This window comes from Papaver somniferum, chromosome 2 (assembly GCF_003573695.1).
Source record: "Papaver somniferum cultivar HN1 chromosome 2, ASM357369v1, whole genome shotgun sequence".
NCBI lineage: Eukaryota > Viridiplantae > Streptophyta > Magnoliopsida > Ranunculales > Papaveraceae > Papaver > Papaver somniferum.
The window spans coordinates 92,918,297-92,943,163 of record NC_039359.1 but is presented as its reverse complement, the minus strand read 5'-3'; the positions used below and the strand labels follow the sequence as shown (position 1 = coordinate 92,943,163).

The following is a 24,867-nucleotide window of genomic DNA, read 5'->3' as shown; positions in this document are numbered from 1 at the left end:
TACCTTTTTCTTTTGATTTTGAGACCAATTTCCAACCAATATTGTGAATTCTTTTCCTATTTTCATCATCCCATAAAAAGTTTCTCACAACTTTATCAATTTTGTTGGTTATGGAGCAAGGAGCAAGAAAAATAAATTGATAATAAATGGGGAGACTAGCTAGAACGCTTTTGATGAGAGTTAGCTTACCTCCTCTTGCTATTGTTTTCCCACATATTTCAAGCGTTTTCTCCCATTTTTGAGTGCCTCCCACCTTGTCTCCCTAAGGGAGGACAAGATATATACTAGGAAAACTCGCAAACTTGCACCCTAACATGTTAGCATAACTTTCAACTTCTTCTTCAACCATAACCCCAAATAAGCTACTTTTAGAGAAATTTATCTTCAAACGCGACGTTAGCTCGAAACAAAGAAAGTAGGTAACGAAGAGCATCAACTTGTTCTCTCTTAGCATCAAGAAATATGATAGTATCATCTGCAAATTGCAAGTGATTCATTTTTGTTCCCCCCTCCTTGACCGAAAAATCCGAGATTTGACCAAGTTCTTGTGATTTACTCAACATAATACTTACGACTTCATCACTGATAGTAAAAAGAAAAGGAGAGAGTGAGTCTCCTTGACGAAGTCCCCTTTCACTACCAATGTAACCGAAAGACGATCCATTAACAAGACTGGGAATTTTGAGAATGTTAAACAATTTCTATACCAAGCCCTCCAAACACCACCAAACCTCATTTTGAATAAGACTTCATTTAAAAAATTTCAATTCACATTATCAAAAGCCTTTTCAAAATCAAGCTTGCAAACCAACCCCGGTAATTTTTGACGAAGTCTAGAATCTATACACTCGTTTGCTATCAATACTCTATCAGGAATTTTTCTACCTTTAATAAAACTAGATTAAGATGTTGAGATTAGAATAGGAAGGTATACCTTTAAACGCTCCGCCAAAATCTTTGAGATGATTTATACACACTCCCAATGAGGCTAATTGGACGAAAATCTTTTACTTCCTCTACTCCCGCCTTCTTTGGGATAAGTGCAATGAAATTGTTTTTCAATGACGAATGAAGAACATTGTGGTTATGAAATTCTTCAAAAACCTTCATCAAATCTTCTTTTAGGAAGCTCCAACAAACAATAAAGAACTTCATAGGAAATCCATCCGGACCCGGAGCACGATCAATTCCGAAATATTTATTTGCATTCATAACTCCCTCTTCATTAATAGGTCTCTCCAACCAAATACCTGCATTCTCATCAATACGCTTTAGACACATATTTTTGATTCTTGGACGGTTGTTTGAAATTTCTTTAAACACTAACTCAAAATGATTTGAAATACCCATCTTTATTTCATCATTGTTTCCGGTCCAACGTCCATTGATACGAAGGTTATTGATGTTGTTAAAAGCTCTATGACCTTACACCACTCGGTGAAAATTTTTTGTATTGCGATCGCCATCTCTAAAATATCTAATTCTTGACTTTTGCCTCAACAAAATGTTTTGACGACGATGAGCCACCTCAAAATCAACTTTAGCCATCACAAGCATGTCTTCTTCAACTCCGGTAAGACCCCTATCATCATCTAAATCGTCCAATTTTTTCAACTTGGTAAGAGCCGTGTCTAAATCCCTATCAATTCTCCCCAAAACATCTCTATTCCACACTTTGAATTTCTCAATGAAAGTGTTTAACTTCTTTGCGAAGCATTCACCCGACGTATCTACAAAAGAAAAAGAGTCCCACCATTATTTCATTAAAGGGATTATGTTAGTACCTTCAAGCCAAGCTAATTGAAATCGAAAATGGAAAGCACCCCAATCCGAATCAAAAGCGCACAACTCAATAGGAAAATTATCCGAAAAAGGCCTTGCAAGGCGCTTGAGTATGATATTTGGGAAATGGTCTTCCCAATCCGATGAGAAAACAAACGGCCAATCTTGCTCTTCTTGTTGGGCGGTCTACTCCACGTGTACTTGGCACCGTAAAGAAGAAATTCTACAAGATCAAGATCATTACGTAAATCATCAAAGAGTTTCATTGAATTTGATGCTCTATGACAACCTCTTCTCTCCGCTATGTATCTTATCTCATTAAAATCTCAACCGAAACACAAAAGCATTCCATCCCAATAACCATGTAATATAGCTAGCTCCATAAGAATTTTTTTTTTCTCACTCACATTGCATGGACCATGGACACCAATTAAAACCCATTGAAAATTATCCTCCATACTTCGACAAGAAATACTTATAGAAAAAATACCTTCAAGAAAGTCATCAACCTGAATCATATTTGAATTCCATATCAAAAAAATTCCACCTGATCTTCCATACGAGTTTAACCCAATCTACACGGAGTTGCGCCTCAACATTGACGCACAATCGCGTCGGTACAAGCATTAAGCTTCTTATCTTGAATCATAAGAATAGTCGGCTTCCACCATTTTACAAGCTTTTTTTAACTTAGAGCGCTTATCCGGGTCTCCAAGACCATTAACATTTCAAGAAATTATCTTAAACATTTAAAAATAAGGCAATCCAATGAGCATAAAAACCAAATCAACCAAATATTATTGTGCAACACTAGCTCCCGGAGCCATTTTGTCATTAAATGCATTCGCATGAGGAAGAAATGTATTTGACACAAAATTGATTTCTTCATTTGAGAACTCAATCCCCGAATAATTATCAGATTTTTTGAGTTTGTCGAATAATAAGTTGAATTTATCATTTAAACCTTTTGCTATCTCCAAAGCATCACCATCATCATGCCGTGGTCGCTTTTTACGATTACTTGTTTGTGACGCCGCATCATCACTACCATCGGAATTTTCTTCATGCATTTCTTGAATTTCATTTGTATCACATTTTTCTTGCTTGGAATTGATCTCCCTTTCCAATTTTTTTTTCCTTTCTTACTTGAAACTTCCCCATTCAAAGTGTCAGAAGAACTAGAGCTAGGGGTAACTTTTTTAGATAATTTGGTCTTTAGTCTCTTCTTTAGACTTCTCAAAGATGAATTGTCTAGAGACCACTTGTAGTAACATGTACATGCAGAAACCACTTCGTACTATTTTTTGCGTAAATGGAAGTAAAATCCACGTACATAAAACATAATACTCGGGGAAGTTACATTTACATGTTCTTTTGTAATCGGATTCCAGATACAGAAATGCGATGGACCGATTCTGCTTCTGAATAAAAGAAACCCATCGTACGAACCCCAGAGATCAACTGGTTGCCACTTGCAATGTGCATTCCAAGAACTAAGATCTAAGCTTGTTGCCTCAACATTCTCCGATGTATCATCAAAAATAAAAAGTTTGATGTCATTGTCAACGGACTGCGCAAGAGATTTCACTACAATGGTTGGAGTAGCTCGGCCTCGGTCAAGGTGCGTACGTATAAAGTACGGATCCTTGATTAAGTTGTATAATACGTCGTCGTCGTTTGAATTAGTTCGGTGCCACGGATGGAAGTTGCATGTTGCTGGTAGTTTAACAAGTATGGGCTTCTCTTAAATATAACTCATATTTTTATCAACCATAGCCCAAAAAATTTAAGTTAAAACGAAAAATCAAAAACCAAACAAGTCTTTTTTTTTTCTGCTAGCAGTTAAACTTAGATCTTCTTACTCGAGATCAAAATAAACCCCTACCTTTTTTTTCTTACTCATACTTAAAATTAATTATAATTGTTTTTTTCAAATTGAATAATTATATATAAACCTTAATTCTTATCTTTTCCCCAAAACAAAATAAACTCTAATTCTTATTTCCTCTAAAAAAAATTTTTTTAATCATGATTACATCAAAATTGATCGAGGTGTGTATTCTAATTGTTCGCTCAAAAAAATTACACAACAACATCAATTGAAAAGGAATTGACTAAGGTTTTAATTCTTTTCTGAGGACCATTCTCCTCCAACTCCATAAACATAATTTATAAAAAGAATAAAATCCATAAGATGATGTTTTTTCTTCTTCTAAAATCGATTGAGTGTGTTGATTATTCTTAAAATAAAAAAACATTAATTATGTCAAATGTGTTACATAAATTTGTTTAGATGATTAACCTTTTTCTTTTTTTGTTGATGTTGATTTAGGGATTTAATGATTACCTTATTACTATGGGCTATATATAATAAATATACATAATTTTGTGGGCTATGTAGAATGATTATAAAGATCTGTTTGGTTAGTTTAAGCACTTTTTTTAAATGGGTTATAGTTAATAAACGTGTGGGCTACATTTAAGAGAAGCCTAAATATGTTGGTGATGATATCAAAAGGAAAATCAGTTAAAGGACCCTCCTCAATCTCATGAACAGATTCTTCGACTTCTGATAACTCTACAAGAGGAGGTGCATTATCCTTCACTTTATTGTATTTTGTAAATAAATCGCGACACTTGCCCTAAAGGATTGGAACCTAAGCAATGCATGCATGTTTACCCATTAAGATAAGTATGAAAAGAGATAAAATAAAATTAAGATTATCATCAAAAGAATGGTTATTAAGATTCCTTTGCCTCCTAAAAAGATTAGCGAACGAGACATGGCATAATCTGAAAAGGATCCATCTTCTTTCCTGATCAATTATCGAACTTAATTGTTCTTTCTCCAACAAAAGTCTCCAGATAGGCATAAAAGAAAACAAATAGCAAGAGATAAAAATTAGCTCTCCAAATCGGCTGTGCGATGAGCACTGTCGGTCCTGTGAATGAAAATGTGGTCATGACTGCGATGTTCTATAGCTTAGCTAGCCTCCTCTCTTATCTTCGGCGTAAAGATAAAAAAAGTTCTTATAAGTTTGGTAACAAAATATCAAGTGAACCATTGGATCGAACACATTAACCCTTGGGCAAAAAGAGGGGTCTTTTGTGGAGTACAAATATAATCTTTTCTGATATAGGTATTACGATTGGGTGCAATTTCGGATAGTTGTTGATTCTTAATCTCGAGTAACATTGTTTTTTGGAAGGAAAACAGGTATTCCGCAACTCGTCAGAATTGTAGTTTCTGATTGCTTTAGTTGGTAATTAACCGGTGAAAGAAAAAAGTGGTAGTAGTAATAAAAAAAAAACCTATTCAGATCTTGTGAAATTTCCCAGTTGTTTTGTTAACAAGTTACTACGAATACAATTTACATTCCATTAATATCTCTCTCCCTCTACAGGTAATTCAGTGACCTGGCCTAATGGCGGATGACAATTTTTGGAACAAAGTATTTGGTGGCATGCCTTTTAAGTGCAGTAAAGACAAACCAATTGATGTTGTACAAGCTTCCACAAATACAACCATCAATGCAAATACAAAAGACCTTAACAAACTTATAGATGATATTTGTCAGGATCTCGGTGTACAACTTGTGAAGGCATTTATAGTCGGTAGTATAGGGGCAGCCGTTGTTATCAGTGTTGGGTATCTAGGAATAAGGCTGGCTAGAAAATTTAGGTTAATGCGCAGGCCAAAGCTTTAGAATGGAGAAACACACTTATATAGCAAGTGTTTCTTATATAAGATACTTTTATCCCTTTGGTGGAGATTAAGATTTTGATAACTTTTTTTTTGTAGCATAATTTTGATGGCTTTATGAGTTTGGGTGTGTGCGTTGTCCTTTTTTCTAATTTTGGCACATTTTATTTTATTTTTTCATCCGTCACTTTACAAAGGCTATTCTAGTTTTTTTGTACGCTTGGAGATCCGGTGGGCTGCCAACCGCTTGACCAAACAAACGACTTGAATCAACAACAAACACAAAAATAAAAATAAATTCAAACGCTCCAAATTAAATCAATGTTAAACTTAAAGGAAGAAATTTTATTTTCGCTTTGAGTGAGGAATTTTTCTCTTTATTTATTTGTTGGAAAACTGCATGTATATATATATATATATATGTTTCTTTAGTAGATACTCCACTAATTAAAATACAATAGATAGTTATACTATTGTCATACCTTGTTTATATTTTACATGTGAAACTGCTAGCGTTTCTTATTTCTGGCGCTTGTATATCTTCGCAAAAAAAAAAGGCTTCAAAATTGCTTGAAGAGCTTCGCTCAGGTGAGCTTCAATTGAGGAGATGAGCTTGTCATAGTTGTTGCTCCTGGACTTAGCAAATTCACCTTATAAGATTAATATAGAAAAAAAAAACATTTAGGAAGTGAAGATACAAGGAAATTACTTGTTCAAATTAATGAAAATGGAAAAGGCCAGATGTTTAAGACAACAAAAAAATTAGGTTCTAACCTCGAGATCAAGACCCTTATAGAGTCTTTTCACTTTTTCAACATAATCTGAATCTTCCTTCCCATAGTTCTTGGAAACAAAAATTCAGAATGAGTAGAAGATGGTGAAATCGGTTTCTACAAAATATATTAAAAAAAGAGGTCTCGTACATATAGTAACTTCTCATGATCATATTGTTTTGACGGGTTAAATTATAGAGTTTTCCCCTTGATATCCACCTCACTTTTGCTCAAAAAAATTAAGAATTAGATCATCTGACTCATTAATGTCTGGATAGAATCCACAGATGTTTCTGCAACAAAGGCTGAATTATTTATATAATCTTCGAAGATGTGTTCCTCAGGCATATCATCAGGGGATACATCAAGAGCTTTAATTCCTTAATAATATTCCTTGCTAGGACATACTCTTAACATATGTCCAAATCCAAGACACTTGAAGCATTGAATGTTTTCATCGTTAAGGAATTGAGATTTGGAGAAAATATTTTTCCAGAGCGTCTTTCTTTCTTATTTTTAGAAGTTCTCTAACTTGTTGAGTGATCAAAGGCATTGTGATATCTAGTTCAGCTTCAATATGATCATTACAACATTCATCATCCCATGAAATAGTGGGAGGAAGGGGTTTGTCAGCTACTTCGAACGCGATGGACTTCTCTTTTACATAAAGTTTTTCATGATCAAAGGTCTTTAATTCTCCAACAAGATCACTTCTTGTAAAAGTTGCAAGATCGTTTTCTTCTGTGATGAAATGTGTCTTAGATTCATATCGAACTGATAAAGATCTCATAATTTTTAACACAATATCACTTTCTGAAATAGTTTTTCCTAGCGCATGAGAAGCATTCACCATTTCAGAAAGTTTGTGATTAAATTCCTCAAACGAATCTTCATCAGCGATACGAAGGTTTTTCATTAAGAAGTTACTTTTTGAAGTTGTGCCTTATTTTCTGGGGTATTTCCTTAGAATACAGTTTCTAATATATCCCAATTATCCTTTGACGTCTCACATGTAGACACATGATGTTGAAGATCTTGTCTTATAACGTGCATAATAGCACTCAACCCATTCGAATTTTTCTTTGAAATGCTGATTTAGGCAGCATCACAAACACCAATATCCTTGACAGAGGTTACATCGTCTATAGTATTTGTTGGACGAGTATATCCTTTGAAAACCTTCACTCATGTATTGAAATCACGATCTTGTAAGAAAGAATGCATAACTATTTTCTTCCTAAGTAATTTGTATCATCGAAGGCTGGTGGTACGTTTGTAGATGACGAAATGTTATCCGTAGATTCCAGATCGCTTCGAATAAAGACTTATTAGGTTTTTTTGGTATTTTACGGCTCTGACACCAACTGAAAAGGAGTGGCACCAAGTACACCGCCAAATTTTTTGTTCAGAAATGTCTATCGACAAACTTGTCACAATCAGTAGTATGAATCAACAAATGAGATCGTGTACACAAATATACAAACAAGTTTTCTTGGACGATCTCAAAAATCAATATCCAAGAATCTACCTAGTATGTACTTTGCTGGTAGTCTAATAAGTATGTTGGTAATGATATCAAAAGGAAGATTAGGTATAGGACCCTCCTTAATCTCTTCATCGACTTCTGATAACTCTACAAGAGAAGGTGCATTATCCTTCCCTTTATTGTATTTTGTAAACAAATCATGACACCTTTCCCCAAAGAATTGAAAGCCAAGCAATGCATGGATGTTTACCCATTAAGATAAGTCTGAAAAGAGAGAAATCAAAAGTAATGTTATTATAATTTCTTTGCCTCAGTGACGAAAAAGAATAGCGAATGAGACATGACATAATTTGGAAAAGCTTCATCTTCTTTATTGATCAATTAAAATAATATATCGAACTTAATTGTTCTTTCTCCAACAAATAACAAAAGTCTCAAAGAAAAAAAAACAAATAGCAAGAAGAGATGAAAAATAGCTCTCCAAGTCGGCTGTATATAATATACTATATACTTTATTATTGTTTTTTTAGAATGGGATTTAGGATTTATGTTAAAGAGAAAACTAGCCTACTTGGTTAGCCGAAACAGATCAACCGAAGAAATCTCTGTGCAAGGATGATGGCTTAGTTAGCCAGCCTCCTCTTATCTTGTGCATAAAGATAAACATTCTTATAAGTTTGGTAACAAAATATGTGATGTATGGATAGAAATTGAGGTATCTTATGTGAGCCATTGGATCGATTACATTAACCCTGAATAACAATCCTATATATAAGAATCTACGAGTTGAACTGTTTTCATAGACAAAAAGTGGGGGATCTTTTGGAGTTAAGACATATATTGTAGTTGTTACGATTGAGTGCCATTCCGGATAGTCGTTGTTGATTTCATAATCTAATATGGAGTGAAGTTATTTGTTTGGAAGCGAAACAAGTATTCCCCAAATTCGTTAAAATTGTAATTTCTGATTGCTTTTTGTTATGCAAATCGTAACATGATTACTAGTCCATGGAAGGAAATGAAACAAAAATACATATCAACTGCTTGATTATTCGGCTTTAAAATCGTCGATGACCTATTTAGGTGTCCCCTTGTGTCCTAATAGTAATAATATATCTTGTATCCATGTTAATTTACCCTACTTGCAATAATATTTCACCGCTAGAGATATGAGATAATTAAGGGAGAAAAATTTAGACTTGTCAAATTTCTGTTGATATTTCCATACCGAACCTACTCCATAATCAAAACTAACATATTTTTCATTTATGTACACTTTCTTTCTTGAAGGAAAGAAAGATGGGTTTCATACCTGAAACTCATAATTTATTAAAATACCTCATTAAAATTGAGGTTTGAAGGGATACATAGTGGTGGAGAATCACCGTTCCACCGTTTGGAATCATGATAACATGATAATTCAAGTACGTCATAATGATACAACATAAAAAAAAATATAGTGTATCCCAATTTCTGAAATACAACAATTGTACAGAACAGTTGATCAAAAAGATAGATGATGTAATCCAAACAATGGTCTTCTCATTAGACTTCAACCATTTAAAATCTTCTTCTCCATTAAGATATAATCATTCATAAAAGGAATGATATGCTCCACATATCATCATTACAACCCCTTCCGGTAGCTATTGATCAAATTTGTAAGGATCCTGATCATCGTCACGCAGAGTTGGTCATCTTTGAAGGTATACTTGAATATATCGTCACACTTCATTAGAAAATCCAAAGAGCGACAATAAATCGCTGTAGTAGCGACCTGAAACATCATATGGCAAAAATTTGTCATAGAGATAATATTTATTGAAAACATAAAGGAGTACATAAAACAAGATCCTGAATTCGCAAACAAGTGCGATTCTATTTATTTAAACGGGATTTAGTGAATAAAACAATCTAGATTTGCTCGAAAGATATGAAATCCATATCTAAACCCGAGTAAATCTAGGTTTAGGATGAAGAAGATGGAGAAAAAATAGGATTAGTTTTTTGGGAAAAACGGTTTGGCAGAGAGAAAGAGAGAGAGAACGGGTTCTGTACACTTTCTTACTCGTCTTTCCTCCTATCCACCCAAAGGTGAAGCAACATGAAAGTTCCATATCATCATAAAATTGATTTTAATTATTTTTTTAAGCTTAATGATAATATGAGTATATACAAACAAAATAAAATGAATTTTTAGATAGAGCAGGAAAGTGTACACAAAAGAGTAAAATATATTGGGTTCTATATAGAACATGGACGGAATTTGGTGAATCTAACCATCCCATATATCTACAACCGTGAAATCTTATTGCAATTAGGGTAAATCAGTAAGGACACAATTTTAAATTATTGTACTTTTGGTGACAAGATAGAAGGTCATATACGATCTGGAGCTCAACTATTGTGCTTGCTAGGTTCTATGATGTCCCGTTTCTTTTTATTATTTGGGATGGTTTATCATTATTGCTAGGTCAAAATTAATTTTATCTTATTAAATGTTTTTCTTAGTGAGTTACTAATTTTCCGACTCACTAGCTCATCCAATCATTAACTCGGCAAACAATTTTAGTTTTTATATACTTGTTTGGTGAAATTTATAATTATTTTTTCTTGACTATTTATGATTATAGATAATCACAAGTTTATAATCGACTTTATAATAAATTTTCGAAAACATATTCTTCAAGTAATTGGTGATGTTAAAATAATGCTCTCAAAAAGAAAAGAAATAACAATGATAAGTTTGCTATTGTTTTTTTGTCTCTCTCTTGATAGTTTAAAAAAATTAGAAGAAGAAATCTCATTCAATTTTTTCGAAATAATAATGTTTTAAAAATAACTTTTTTCTATTTATGAAAGTAATGGATTTTTTCAGTTATGATTAAAATGATCAATTACTACACTACACCAAAACAGCCATTTTGGGGCGTTTATAAACGTTGCACATAATTTGTGCAACGGTTATATTTGTTGGTAAAACGGCGTTGCACATTGTTGTGCAACACAAGTTATCCGTTGCACAAATTAATTTGAGTAACGTTTATAAACGTTGAAAAATATTGGTGCAACGGTTTTTTTTTTCTAATTTGCACAACGTATATCTTAATTTGTACAACGGTTATTATTTACAGAATAACGGTTTTGTGGGTCCCATTATGGTTTTCTTTGAACGGTTTATTTGTTTGGTTTCAGTTATATCCGTTTCTCATTTAAGATGATTTGTGCAACGGATGTTTTCCCTACGTTTATATTAGTTGCAAAATTATATTCAGGTCAAAAAAAGTTATTGCCGGCTGTAATTCCGACATATTTCTGTACCTGTATATAAATTGACTCTGCACCTGCATGCAAATACCATTCTAGAAGAACGAGAAGACCCAATTAGGAACCTCAATACATTAGAATGGATCAAGAATGATTATTGATCATCACAATCCGTCAAGAATGATTCACACATCAACAGAGTAGACAAATGAACCATAAACCCATACAAAATTCAAAATGTTGTAAACGCAAATTTCTGAATTTCAAACTATGAAAACCCTAACCTTCTGTTGTTACATTCTGAGAAGTCTTTAGCATTCCAAACATTACCACATGTGGAAGAACTTTAACTCAATCCTGCATAGTACAAGACAGAATTAGAATCCAATTCTGAACTCAAAGAAACTACCACATATGTGAAGTATGTATATGGTCAATTTTTGGGAAATAACAGGTGAAAGATATTGGTGTAGAATTTTCTATACATACCTGTAGAGTCGAATAAAATTTCCCGGTAGAATGCTATACTGCAAGAGCAAATTTTTTCCCACAACTGAGTAAGGAATCAACTTAGGTCTGCTTTATATGACTAACAACAACGTTTACTATCGAAATTATATTAAAAAGAGTTTCAGCCCAAAGAAAATAACCTTTTTGCCTTTCTGTAATGATATGAAACAGATACTTGAAAATTTCAGCAGATCCAAGGTGACAAGTGCTCTTTACTTATAAAACATTCATTGGATTTGACTTAGCATGATAATAAACATTTCCAAGAATAAATAGCGATTATCATTACTGGGTGTTTGACTATTTCTCTAATAAACTAAATTATATTGTCCAATATCTCATGGCCAGGATTCCATCACAGGCAAACCATACTTTTAAGGAAAAAGAATATAAAGACTACAACAGTAAGATGGTGGTAATGAGGATAGGTTTAGCACTTCTTAATGCAAGTATCTAGAAAACTAACCACCACAAAATCAACATCAGTTCGAATGCGCCTGCAAAAGCTTCCAATATCCTCTTGAACTTGATGACCCTAAACCAGAAACTGACCATCCCAGGAAGTACGAGCGAAAGAAATAAATTAATGCAAGACTAGAAAGCAGACAGATTTTACATTGAGATGGAAACTAACCTGACTGCATCTCACATGCATAACTTCCTCAAAACCTTTAGGTCCAACAACGTTCCACCTAAGATTATTATATAGCTTGGCTGAATGAGAAACCGCTTAAAAAGGATGGTAGTAATATACCTTCCAAACCAAAAAAGAAATTATTAGCTATAAAATACGTAATTTTGAGTTTCTAAGAACTTCGAAATAAGTTCAACTCTTGATTATGTTATGTTACTCGTTGAGTTGACAACAAAAGGGTACAGGTCAAAACCAAGAGGAACGAAGACTCACATAAAGATGAGGGGGTTGGTGGTCCAAGGTCCCTCAAATCCAGAGCACTCCTTCCGGGCGCGTCCATACACAACAACAAATAAATAAGGATACTTTTAATATTTATTTCTCTGAAAATAATAAGAATAACATGTATTAAATGTGTCTGATTTTTTTTAGATCTTCATTAAACGTGTTTAGATGATGAAATTAGAGGGAAAAAATGGGGGAAAGTTTTGTTAATTTTAAGATTGGGAGGGAGAATGAATTGGGTGAAAGATTGAGAGGGAAAAACTGGGGGAACCAATTTTTAATCTTTTTAAAAAAATTTAAGGAAAAAGATATTCAGAAAATTAATAAAAAGAAAAGAACTACTAAAAGCCCATAAAAATTTAAATTACAAAAAAACCAAACCATGTGCAACGGTTGCACACGTCAGACATACGTTGTACCACTACTTAATTTTAAGAAATGAAATTTAAAAATTTGTGCAATGGATAAAATGGTGCGCAACATTTATTAACGTTGTAGATTGTACAACATTTATATCTGTTGCACACCTCCGTAAATTATGCGTTGCTAAAAGCAGGATATGGTGTAGTGTTATAACGGTTGCCAAACATATATAGAATCTATTATGAGTTTCATAATGGATTATGAGCTGATAATACTTTATAATAATGATTACTAAACAGTAAGGGCTAAAAAAGATGCTTATTCAAGGGTTAAAAGGACTTCCGGTGGAAGTGCTACTGCTCCAAGTGTTGCTACTCCAAGTGCTAGAAGAAGAAGAAGTTTGTGTGTCCATGTATAACAGTCCCAACAGTGATGCATAATGATTGCGCGTTACAGTGTTTCAGGCCAAGTCAGTGTTCAGCCGTAATGGCGCAATGCAAAGCCATAATAGCGGTATACTGTATAGACTGTCAAGTGATAAGAATGGCAAAACCCTGCAGGGCCAGTGAAGCGAAAAGGTGGCGCTACACTGTAAAGACATTTGTCTAAGTAATGGAGATTATTGGCCGACACAATGAAGCTTTATTGAAGGAAAGGCAAGATGAGGCCAAAGTTGATAGATGCAACATGCAATGTTGGCATTGATGCATATCCGTGGAATTGAGTTGGACCAAACTCAAGGATGATGCAAGAGTGGATAATAGGCCAGGAGTTGGTCTATGGAATCAGTTCAAGTCTGGCCAGAGCTTGAAAAATGCAAACAAGCTAGTAATGCAAGAGTGGCATTACTATTGTCAAGCAAATTGGCTAAGTGAAGCATATGACGTATGAGAAACTAGTGAGCTTAAAGAGTTGGCCTCGATGATTGAAGCACAAGGATTGTCCGTGCATTAGCTTAGAGTGATAAGCATGCAGGGCCAAGATGGCTGAGCTTTGGAGTGAGGCAGAATTCAGTGAAGTGCAACAGTTGTGCAATACGGCTCAGGCGGCGGTTACAAGTTGGTTATTGGCTTCACAAGCGTGCCAAAGGTGCGATACAAGTTGGAAGGGTTATGAAATGAGTTCATAACCTTATTTAAGTGTCCCTAACCATTCAAGACAAGTGTGGCTTCAATCTACATGAAAACACAAAAGGTGGCAGTTGAAAAGCAGATTGGCGGTTATGGAAACTACCCTATGGGACACATGGTTTTTCCATGCAGGTGCAAACGGTTGCATAGAGTTTTTTCCTGATCATTAGCTTGTATAAATAGCTTATGGATCAATAAGTTTAGTGTTGTTTAATTGAGAGAAGAACCACTAATGTAGAGAGTTTTAGGAATTCACCAAGAGGGTGAATGGCCTGTTTTGGTCCATGTGATGGACGAGTTTTGTAATCTTCCTTTAGTGCAATAAAATGGGTTTGTTGAAGTATTCTTTGTGTTCATTAAGTTGCTGATCTTGTTGAGTTTGTTTAAGTAATGCATGGAAACCCTCTTATGCTTATGGGGCATAAAGAGTTAGAGAGAAAGAAGATGGAGACTTTCGTTGCGTATTGCCTTATGAGTGAAGGCAGATGCGTACATTGATGCGATTATGCGAGGCTGAGTGATTGTGGATGAAGTTTATTCACTGAACCACAATCATTGCCGGTCATGTCTCATGAAAATTTTAGGCGATTAAATGGGCATATGACAGTAGGTATCAGAGTTGTGTTTGGAGACACTATTCTTGATTTTTCTCTCTTTTACTCAAGCTGGTGTCATTTATTTGTCAAATTCAGTGAAGAATTGTTTGAGTTTCGTTAGTATGGAGACTAGAAGAAGTTGGTCTTGTGTGGAAAGATCAATTGGAATGAACTTTGAAGCTTGAAGTAGCAACATGCCAAGAAAGTTCATGGCAAAGGTGCCTAAATTCCAGCCCAAAGTGTTAGACGAACGTGCAAGAGTCATTGAAAACCGGGTTTTCAAGTGATGGTATGACAAAACTAAGGAGTATGATGACTTCTATGGTGCAAGTCAGGTGTTAAAGTCCATATTTCTCACAAGTATGCGAAGATTATGCATTTGGAATGCATTCTTCCGTGGTGTTATCACTAACGAGTACATTACGAGTTGTAATGGGAATTTTGCGAAAATTCCCGAACTCAAAGAAGTTGTTGGCCTTTGCAGTGGCAAAGAAGCTGAAGAACATGTCTATGCGATATATTGAAAGTGTTTTCATCGTAGCCAGTTGGATGGAAGATTATAGTTATCTCTCTCGAATGCATGTACCTTGGTGGTAATGCAAAGTTTGGTTGCGAACCAGCATGTTTGTGGAAATGTGATGCCATGAAGGAAGAATTGGATGGCCAATTCTTATCTAACATAAAGCTTATAGAAAGGCTGACGACAGAATCCCAAGTTAGGGTAAAACCGATACACCACGGTCTTGCGTTTGCAAAGTATTCTTCGTTGATGCTATATACAGTGTGCTTGCACCTGGTTTATGAGTGGGATCAATATGCTTGGACAAGGGTGTCCAAAGACCTGCATTTGATCATAACCACAAGCGGTTGTTCTTGTTGACTGCAAATCAACAATTGTTGCTACTGAAGTTGATCTTGGAGAAGGGGAAAGACAAGATGTTAGATCACTGCTCGGTCGAACTCGCATGCGTTTATATCTCAAGCATGTTTGTCAATGTTAGTGATCAAAACTATAAGTCTTGACACTAAACCATTTTTCCAGATTCGCAACTAAAATTCGTAACGGCCCAGCAGCCGTTACGAATATTTCTGTTACAAAAAGCCGTTACAAACTGGTTGTAACACGCTGAAGCCGTTACGAATTTTTTTTATGATTCGTAACAGATGCCAGCTGTTACGAATCGTAACAGGCTAATTTTTTACGCGTGCTGCTCACACGCTTAGTCACACTAGACTCGAGTAACATGTGTATTTGCGCGTGTGCCATTCAACCATGTGCCATTTTTTTCCACCCAACATGAATTACACTAGAGGATAATTTCACCCTTAAAGATATGATTTTATCCCCCTCTCATAGAGTAGTGAACTACATTTCTCGTCTCCCTTCCTCTTTCTTTTTTTCTCCCCCTTCTCATCGAGTAAATCCATTTCTCTTCTCTTCCCCATGAATACAGATTAACTACATCTGATTTTAGTTATTCTCAACTGAAGATCTCAGTTCTTTAATCATCATCGTCGTCATCATCATCAGTTTAGGGTTTCGATTTCAGTTTTATCATCACCAGTTTTAGGGTTTTCTCTAATCTGTTATCAAATCATCTAATCTTTGAAGAATTGATCTTCAATCGTCTGTTAAGCGAGTTTAGGTTTTCGATTTCACATATCTCTGTAAGTATTTATCATCTGTAGGATTTCGGTTTGTAAATTAGATTTTAGGGTTTCAGTATTTCAATCGATTTTAGGGTTTCTTGCTACTCGTTGATTTGGTATTGAAATTCTTAGGGTTGGGTTAGATTTTCTACAGACGAAGCCATATTTAATTAGGGTTTGATTTGAATCGTCGTAAACAGACTAGAAACCTTCTCAATATGATGTACATAGTTATTATGTATGAATCTGTTATTATTTATGAATCTGAACTGAGAGCATATTAGATTTCTGATTCTGATTTACGATTTCAGTTGTGGTATGTATTGTTCATTGCAAAAATAAGGTTTATTGTTAAGTTTATGTCTCTTTAATAATTATACATGACAGGTAGGGTTTAGTCTAATGGAAATAAGTTTAAAAGTTTTCATGTAACTCATCTTTAAGAGTATGAATCAAGTATCCCAACTGTGTAGGAGGCCCTAGTTTGATATAATGTTGTTGGCGCCCTTTTGCCTCACTTACTCTATGTTGACTATACTTGACTGGATCAGGGTGAGTCTAATAGGCAGGCACACTAATAACCAATCTCAATTAGAGTCTGACTATAATTAGCTCTAGCTTATCATTATTTTTATAGTTTCATTACTTTCAACGGCGTCTTTGTTTTGAATGAAACATTTATTATGCTTTAACTGTAGATTTACAAGGTAAATGAGGAAATTTCATACGTAAATGGATAATTTGCGTCTAAATATTTCATTGATGTTAACACCTTAGAGATTTTTGGTTGATTTCATAGGTGTGGTTTGGTCGGACGATCTATCCAAGTTGAATATATATGTATCTCAAGGGTGTTACCTCCTACCCAATGACTTCAATAAATTTATAGTGCACAATGTCAAGGAGCTCAAATTGTTGATGATGCACAACAGGTAAAACCACTTTCCATTTCATCTCCCTTGTAGTAAGATTTACCATGTAAAGATGAGTTTTCACTTTCCTCCGGCCTTTATCTGTGCTTAGGTTTCTCTTTTTCTTCTCTATGGTATTGGTATTGATTTTTACTTGTCACCTTTATCTTACCTGATTCAGGACTTTTTGTGCTCAGATTGCACACAACTTTTTTATAATAAAGAGGAAGGATATTGTTGAGCGCGCATATTAGTCGTAACTTGTATGTCTGTATTTCCAACAAGACATCTAGGTAGCGTAACCAGGAAGACGAGTATTCTGATCTTACTTTACTATCCAAAAATTCGTATTTGTTACAAGTATAACTTGGATTTGTGATCTGGAATTTTTTCTTGGTGCAGGTTGATCTTGCATCAAATATCTTGGTAGACTTGCCTGACACAGTTGGGAGTTTACGGTATCTTAAGGTACTCCAATCTTCTTTTTTCCTACCATTGTCAATTATCTGAATCGTATCATCATTTACTTAGTCGCATGTTTTGTAGGCTCTGCATCTGAGTAATAATGGCCTCAAATCCCTTCCTTCGACGCTATTCAAAATGTGCACCTAGCTCTCGACTCTTGATCTTCATAATACAGAAATCACAATTGATATTCTCAGTCAGGTATTGACTTTTGATTCTTTTTTTTTTATCTAAAACTTGTGCAAGAGGTGATAGTCTTATGTATCCAAGTATTATGTCATACAAGCAGTTTGAAGGGTGGGAAAGTTTTGATGAGCGTCGTAGATTAAAGCATCAAAAGCAACTGGATTTCTGAGTTGGAAGTTCTGGTGTGTTTGATGAAGGTGCTGATAAATATTAAAAAGGTACTCGATCTCTCAAGTCGCACATTGCCAAAGTATATGAATGCAGTTTCATACCCATTTCAGATGATCAATCAAAGATAACTTATATGTTGAATGCTTTTTCATAGTAGTTTTTTTTTTATTCTTACTTTTGTAATTACAATATGCTTTTGTGCAAAAAAAATTAAAGGTATTGTAATCTTCCAATGTTTGCTGTGTCTAAGTTTCAGTCTTCAAATGTTTGCTTTCTCTGCGTAGTTTGGCTGAACATGCCAGTTGTTTCTCCTTCATATTCCTAGTATTTTCTTCTCATAATATTTAGAAATGAATTTTCTTGTCATCAGGGTGTTCCTTTAAGAATTGAAATTGGATCTCGCGATGTTATGTGAGTCATGTTTGTGTAGATTTGTAGGTTACAAGTCCTAAAAAGAGTATATGTCATGGTTTGTGTAGTTTACATTCTCAGTCTATCTTGTGGGGCTGTAGCTGGGTTGTTTAGTCAGACATTTACATACCGGCTAGATGTTGTTAGGAGGCGGATGCAGGTACCTCTTGGTTTTTTTGTGTCCGCATATTCTATCTTAAGTATTCGTAAAGGCATTCAGTTTAAACTTGCTTTCTTTATTACTCAACTTAAACTTGCTTTCTTTGGTCTTTTTTCTGTGATGTTATGTGTTATCTCTAACCAACTAAATTTGGTTTACACTCTTGCATTTGCCTAATTTTCTTGTCTAACAACGTTGCTTTTAAACCTTTGTTAACAGTGTTTTGTGTCTGCAGGTGAAGTACTGCGTAACTGCTTCTTTCTTGGTAGAGAGATCCTTTAAGAGCAATGGTCATTGGATTGAAGATGCATAGCTGTTGTCGCGTTGGATTCCATCAGCTTTGTGAATCCTACTTCAGATGCAGCAGTCTGCGGCATGAGAAGTCTTTTATGTGAGTCGTGTTTCTGTTCCTGTTAGCATGTGACATGGGAAAACTTAGATATAAGTTATGTACTTAGAAAGTTTTTTAAGTTTCTATGAACTGAACTTTGGAACTTAGTAAATTTCTATCTATGTATTCCCTCAGAATTTGATACTTGACAAAAAAAAAAAATTGGTACTTAGCAAAATTTGTGTTTTTTATATGAATGTGTAGATATGAATTGATTGAGTATAGTATGAATTGATTGAAACTATTGTTAGATATGGATGATCGGTAGAATGAAATGTGTATTTATTTGGAATTCCGGTGTATCCCGGTCGAGAATGAGCTGCCGGTCAACCTTGATCCGGTCAAAATTGGTCATTGCTGACTGATTTTGACCAGGTCAAGGTTGACCGATAGTAATATTTTTACATTTACAAAAAAATTCGTAACGGCTTTAACTTGTTACAACGTCCTGTTACTAAATAAATTCGTAACGGCTTGAGCATGTTACGACGGTGCCACGTAGTAACGGCTCTAAGCTGTTACAAGGGCCGTTACGAAAAAAATTCGTAACGGCTAGTGGGCCGTTGCGAAAAAATTGTAGCACCCCTTTTCGTAACGGTCAGGAACCTTTACAACCCCGATTCGTAACGCTCAAAAACCGTTTCGAATCGGAAAAAATGGTGTAGTGTGATTTCTTGTCTACTATAGCTAAGTCTCGGACTAGGATAGAAAGTGTAGTTGAGCTCAAGAACTCCATGGCGCTCGTCATACAAGACAAAGAACTACTCAAGGAACTGGTGGAACTTCATCGACTAAAAGGTATGTGGAGACTTGAACTTATCTATAACTCAAAAGTCTATATACTCTATCTCCTATCTTGAGACAAAAGTCATTTTTGCTATATATACTTTGATTATACACATTTGCTATTTCGAGATGAGTTTATCTCGCTTATCTATTTCTCTAAATACGCGTTGGTAAGCTTTCGCTTTGGCCAAGTTCATCTTTACTTAGTGACGAAAGTCATGTTATGTTTTAATCACTTTGAAAATGGCTTTGACGAAAAATGGTTTGTGAATAACAAGTATATAAAGTCCTCTAAGAATGTTTCAATGATTGAAATGAGAGTTTAGATTATATAACCAATGTTGGATATAGGCATTGTGTGGAAATACATATATGTATAAGTCCTTATTCCTTGAACCAAAGTATGCGTACTTTGTTGATCAGGAAAACCGGAACAAGAGCTGTGAACTCAGTCCGCGAACTGGCGGAGGTTCTCATCCCGAAAATATCTGCTGGAGTTTGTGAACTCCTTCCGGGAACTTAAGTCCGCGTACTTGAGTTGGTTATATCTAAAGACGATTATTTATGAACTTATAATTATATTAACTAAGGAATGCGAATTGCAAACCGTGGCTATAAAGTTCATGAATGGATTCGAGTGAATCAAATCGTTTTTGCTTCGATTGTGTCTTGTATAGTTATATAAGATTTATACAATTGAACAACTCTCTAACTAGTTCATTTGAGTCATTTGAACTAGTTATAGTGAAGAATAATATGGTTGATATGAAAGTGCTCATATGGCTAACCATTTGGTTAACTATTGTTGAACCAACAAATGTACATATTTGGGTACGGTTACACAAACCTAAAATCGTGCATTTCATTTGTGTGTAACAAGCTAATTTTTCGATCCAACGGTTGAAACATATTAGCTTCAATCTAATCAGGTTTTCATCTAACAGTGAATATTGAATGCTTTGTTACTAAGCTAACATTGGTTGCAAACCCTGATTTGAAAGACTATATATGGGAGAACTCTAGCAACTGGGAAACCTAATCCCAACACCTCCTGTATGATACTAGTTGTACAAGCTAGAGTCGATTCTCCTTTAACCTTAGGTTTCTTCTCGAGACCCTGTAGTTTAACGACTTGAAGACTTCATTGGGATTATGAAGCCATACCGATACTACTTTCTTGTAGTTGTGTGATCTGATCTTGTTGATTCTATCGTGTTGATTACAATCGTAACGATTGGATTGAGATTGTTATCTCTGATAGGCAAGATATAAAAGTAGTCACAAATATCTTCGTCTCATCGTTTGTGACTACACAATATCTTCTTTTACCATGTAGATTAAGATTATTGTGAGGTGATTGATAATACTAGGTTGTTCTTAGGGAATATGAGTCCGGTTTATCAATTGGTTCCTATTCACCTTGGTTTATCAAAAGACGGAACAAAAAACTTGTGGGTATTTCTGTGGGAGACAGATTTATCTATTATCGTATACTTTTCTGTGTGATACAGATTTGTTTATTAAAGTCTTCGACTTTGGTTCGTAGCAACTCTTAGTTGTGGGTGAGAACAACTAAAGGAATCAAGTGCATAGTATCCTGCTAGGATCAGAGACGTAAGGAGCGCAACTATACCTTAGATCAGTGTGCGATTGATTGGGGTTCAACTACAGTCCAGATCGAAGTTATTTTGTAGTAGGCTAGTGTCTGTAGCGGCTTAATACAGTGTGTGTTCAATCTGGACTATGTCCCAGGGTTTTTCTGCATTTGCGGTTTCCTCGTTAACAAAATTCTGGTGTCTGTGTTATTTCTATTCCGCATTATATTTTGTTATATAATTGAAATATCACAGGTTGTGCGTTAATTCAATCAATTAGAATATCCGACCTCTGGTTGTTGATTTACATTGATTGACACTTGGATATTGGTCTTTGGGACCATCCAAGTTATCTCTCTTATATTTAATCGGACTCGCAGATTTCTATTTGCTTGAGTAAGTATTAAATCGAGAGATCGAGATATTAGAACTCGTTGATATACTTTATTAAGATTGAGTCTAGTTGATTCTCTTGAAAGTATATTGAAGTTAGTCCATACAGATTGCTAATCGAAATATTGGGTGTGGTTGTTGTACCCCCGCTTTTTCAAATCAGAGCAGGAAAACACCTTTAAAGACCTTATCAGTCTGTATTTGTAGCGATCTGACTTTATGGACAGAAATTCTATCTCCATAAACGTACCACCAGTCTTCGGTGGCTCTAATTACTTATGGTGGAAGATTTCTATGCGAGATTTTCTTCAAGCACGTGATTTTCAGTCATGGGTATATGTAGTTAATGACTATGATGCTCCCGTTGTGGCAGTAGGAAATGTAAACGTTCCTAAGGACATTGGTTAATACAGTCCTGCCGAGATACTTGCTGCAAAGCAAAACTCTGACGGTTTGAATGCCATCATACATGCCATTATCTCAGATCTTCAGCACCATGTGACTACGTTCACTAGGTCCAAAGATGCTTGGGATATCTTAAAAACCGTATTCGAAGGTAATACCAGTAAAAAGGAAGCCAGGGTTCAAAACCTTAATTCCGATTGGGAAAACCTTTGTATGGCAGATGAAGATTCATTTGATGAGTTTAATCACAAAGTGTCTGAAATTGTTAATGCATCTTTTACATTGGGTAAGACTATTTCTGAAAAGGACATTGTGATGAAAATTCTCAGATCACTTCCATCTAGATACGATTCTAAGAAGCATGCCATCGTTGAAGGAAATAACCTTGATGCTCTTTCCAGAAACACGTTGGTTGGAAACCTAAAGATCTTTGATCATGAGCACACATCCAAAATCGGAAAGGATGTTGCTTTCAAAGCACAAAAGAACACTAAATTACTTGACAAAAGTAAAAGTGTTTGTCTCTGAGGATGATCTTTCTGAGACTGATTCATCATATGAAGATCTTGAAAAATCAGTCTCTATGATCACAAGACAGTTTAGAGATCTTCTATTGAAGAGAAGTAAACGATTTTCAAGAGACAAACCTAAGTCATCAGTTAAACCTCATAATCGTATTCCTCCTACAAACAGGGACACATATGAAACTGATGACGAGGATATGCCTCAGTGCTTTAAGTGTAAAGGTTTTGGTCATTTTGAAAATGAGTGTCCAAATCGGAAGAAATACACTGGGAACAAAGGTCTTGCTGCAACTCTTGATGAAATGTCTGACAATTATGATTCTAATGAAGACGAGAAATCAAGCGTTGCACTTCTTGGTGAAAATATTGATTTTGATAATTGTAGCAATACATACATCAATCTTGATATTCTTTCAGAAGAAAACTCAACCAATCTGGAAGAAAAAATTGACCCCTTCTTTGGAAACTCTGTGTATAATGTTTCAGGTTCCACTGTATGTCTAGCATCTTGCACATCTCAGATGCCTGATTTATATCCAATATTGACGTGCTCATATTGTTCTCTAAAAGGTCATGAACTATCAAAGTATTACAAGTAAAAACACCAATTGAGGCATGTCAACAAACTTCAACGAAGTGCAAATCAATTAGCAAATAAGCTTAAACTTTCTCAGAAGACCGCTGAGGTATGTAGGATTTTTTCTTCGTCTAAGAAGTTAGTTTCCAAGGATAAAACAAGACCATTAGAGAAGAAAGTATGGTCAAATCGTTTTGATAGACAAAGGTATGTGGATTCCTCTCAAGAGGAAAATGGTGGACAAATTGTTGTTCACCGTAACACAACTTGATTGTGTTGATTGGTAAATCTTGTCTCATGTGCCTGATCAAAAGAGACAAGATTGTGTACCTCTCAGACTTTAAGAAAAGTTTGTTTTTATTATTTTCTTAGTTCTGTGTCTATCAATAAAGGAGGTTTATTCTCGACAACTCTACTCTCTCTAGGGTTCAGAGTTGTGCGTGCACGAACCTATTAAAAGGTTACGTAACCCTACATTTCTTTTTCCTTCCCTGGAACCTCTTTTATCTCAAGACTACTTGTTGAGTTTAAATTGTGATTTTATCTCACAAACCCATACGTTTATGAATACTCCAAGTATCATGTCTTCTGATGGAAAAGATGTTAATATGATTGTCAAGCCATCAATCATGAAGGAAAAAGAGAAACCTCTGTTACCTCCGACACTGAAAAGAAAAAGAAAGAATGTGAGGAAGCCTAGAGCTGTTCCTTCAAATTCTCAGAAGTTTTCTGATGTTCTTGAAGTGTTTAAGGAGATGCAAAAGGAGATTCAACAAATAAAGGCTTTTGTGTTTAATATTGATGAGATTCAGAAGGCCCTGGTTTGACATCAGTCAAGAAGGTTTATTGATATCAACTCCTATCTTCATGAACCTTATGTCCCAATGGTTGTTGACGACAAGGAGTTCGGGGACGATAAAGAATTATTCAAAGGTCTTAACATCTAGTATGTCTTCGGATAAGAATTTTCTTTTCTTGTTTTGTTTAGAAGAATAACTAGAGTTTGGAATATCCATTATTGTGATTACACATAGCTATGTCCAACGTTTTCATCTTCATGTTTTTAGGTTTATTTGTTTAAATTATAAAATTGTTTGGAAGATGATTTTTGCAGTATTAATCTTTATGGTTTCATATATTGCAATATGTTATGGGATATGTGTGTTTGCATCCATGAACTATGATTGTCCCATACCTTGTCAAAAGTTAAGTCTTTCGTAAGTCGATATGCATGTATTGATAAAATAATGAATGGACTTTTGACATTACAAGAGTTAAGCCTATTATTTTATTTATTGATGGAAGATAGGATGAACTTTTGTTTATGAGGATTATGTCTATTATATGTCATTGTGCAAATAGTGATGGAAAATAGAATGAATCCTTGTATATTCCGCAGTATTGATCTTCCCTGATCCATATTTTTATGTTATACTGTGAGGCTCCGTAAGTTCTCTTATGTCGAGCATGATCAATTAAATTCATCACTTTTTGTGGTTAATTTGGTTGTATATTTCCGATTAGATTAATTATGGGTTCTCTTGTGATTAATCTAATTGAGTATATTTGGATTCAAAACATATTCGTATGTGATTTGTTATGTCCGAAGAAATCCTTCTTTTCTTTTGAAATTAAGGTCGCTCTTGTTTTTCTTTCGGGAATGACATTTTATGGGGGAGAGTTCTTAATTGAACTTGTGCTTAATTGCCAAAT

At 34.9% G+C, this 24,867-nt stretch overlaps 1 pseudogene; it reads left to right on the top strand.

The window, feature by feature from the left end:
* Positions 1-16,881: 16,881 nt before the first annotated feature.
* On the top strand, positions 16,882-16,967 carry LOC113354830 (annotated as a pseudogene).
* The last annotated feature ends 7,900 nt before the right edge of the window (positions 16,968-24,867 follow it).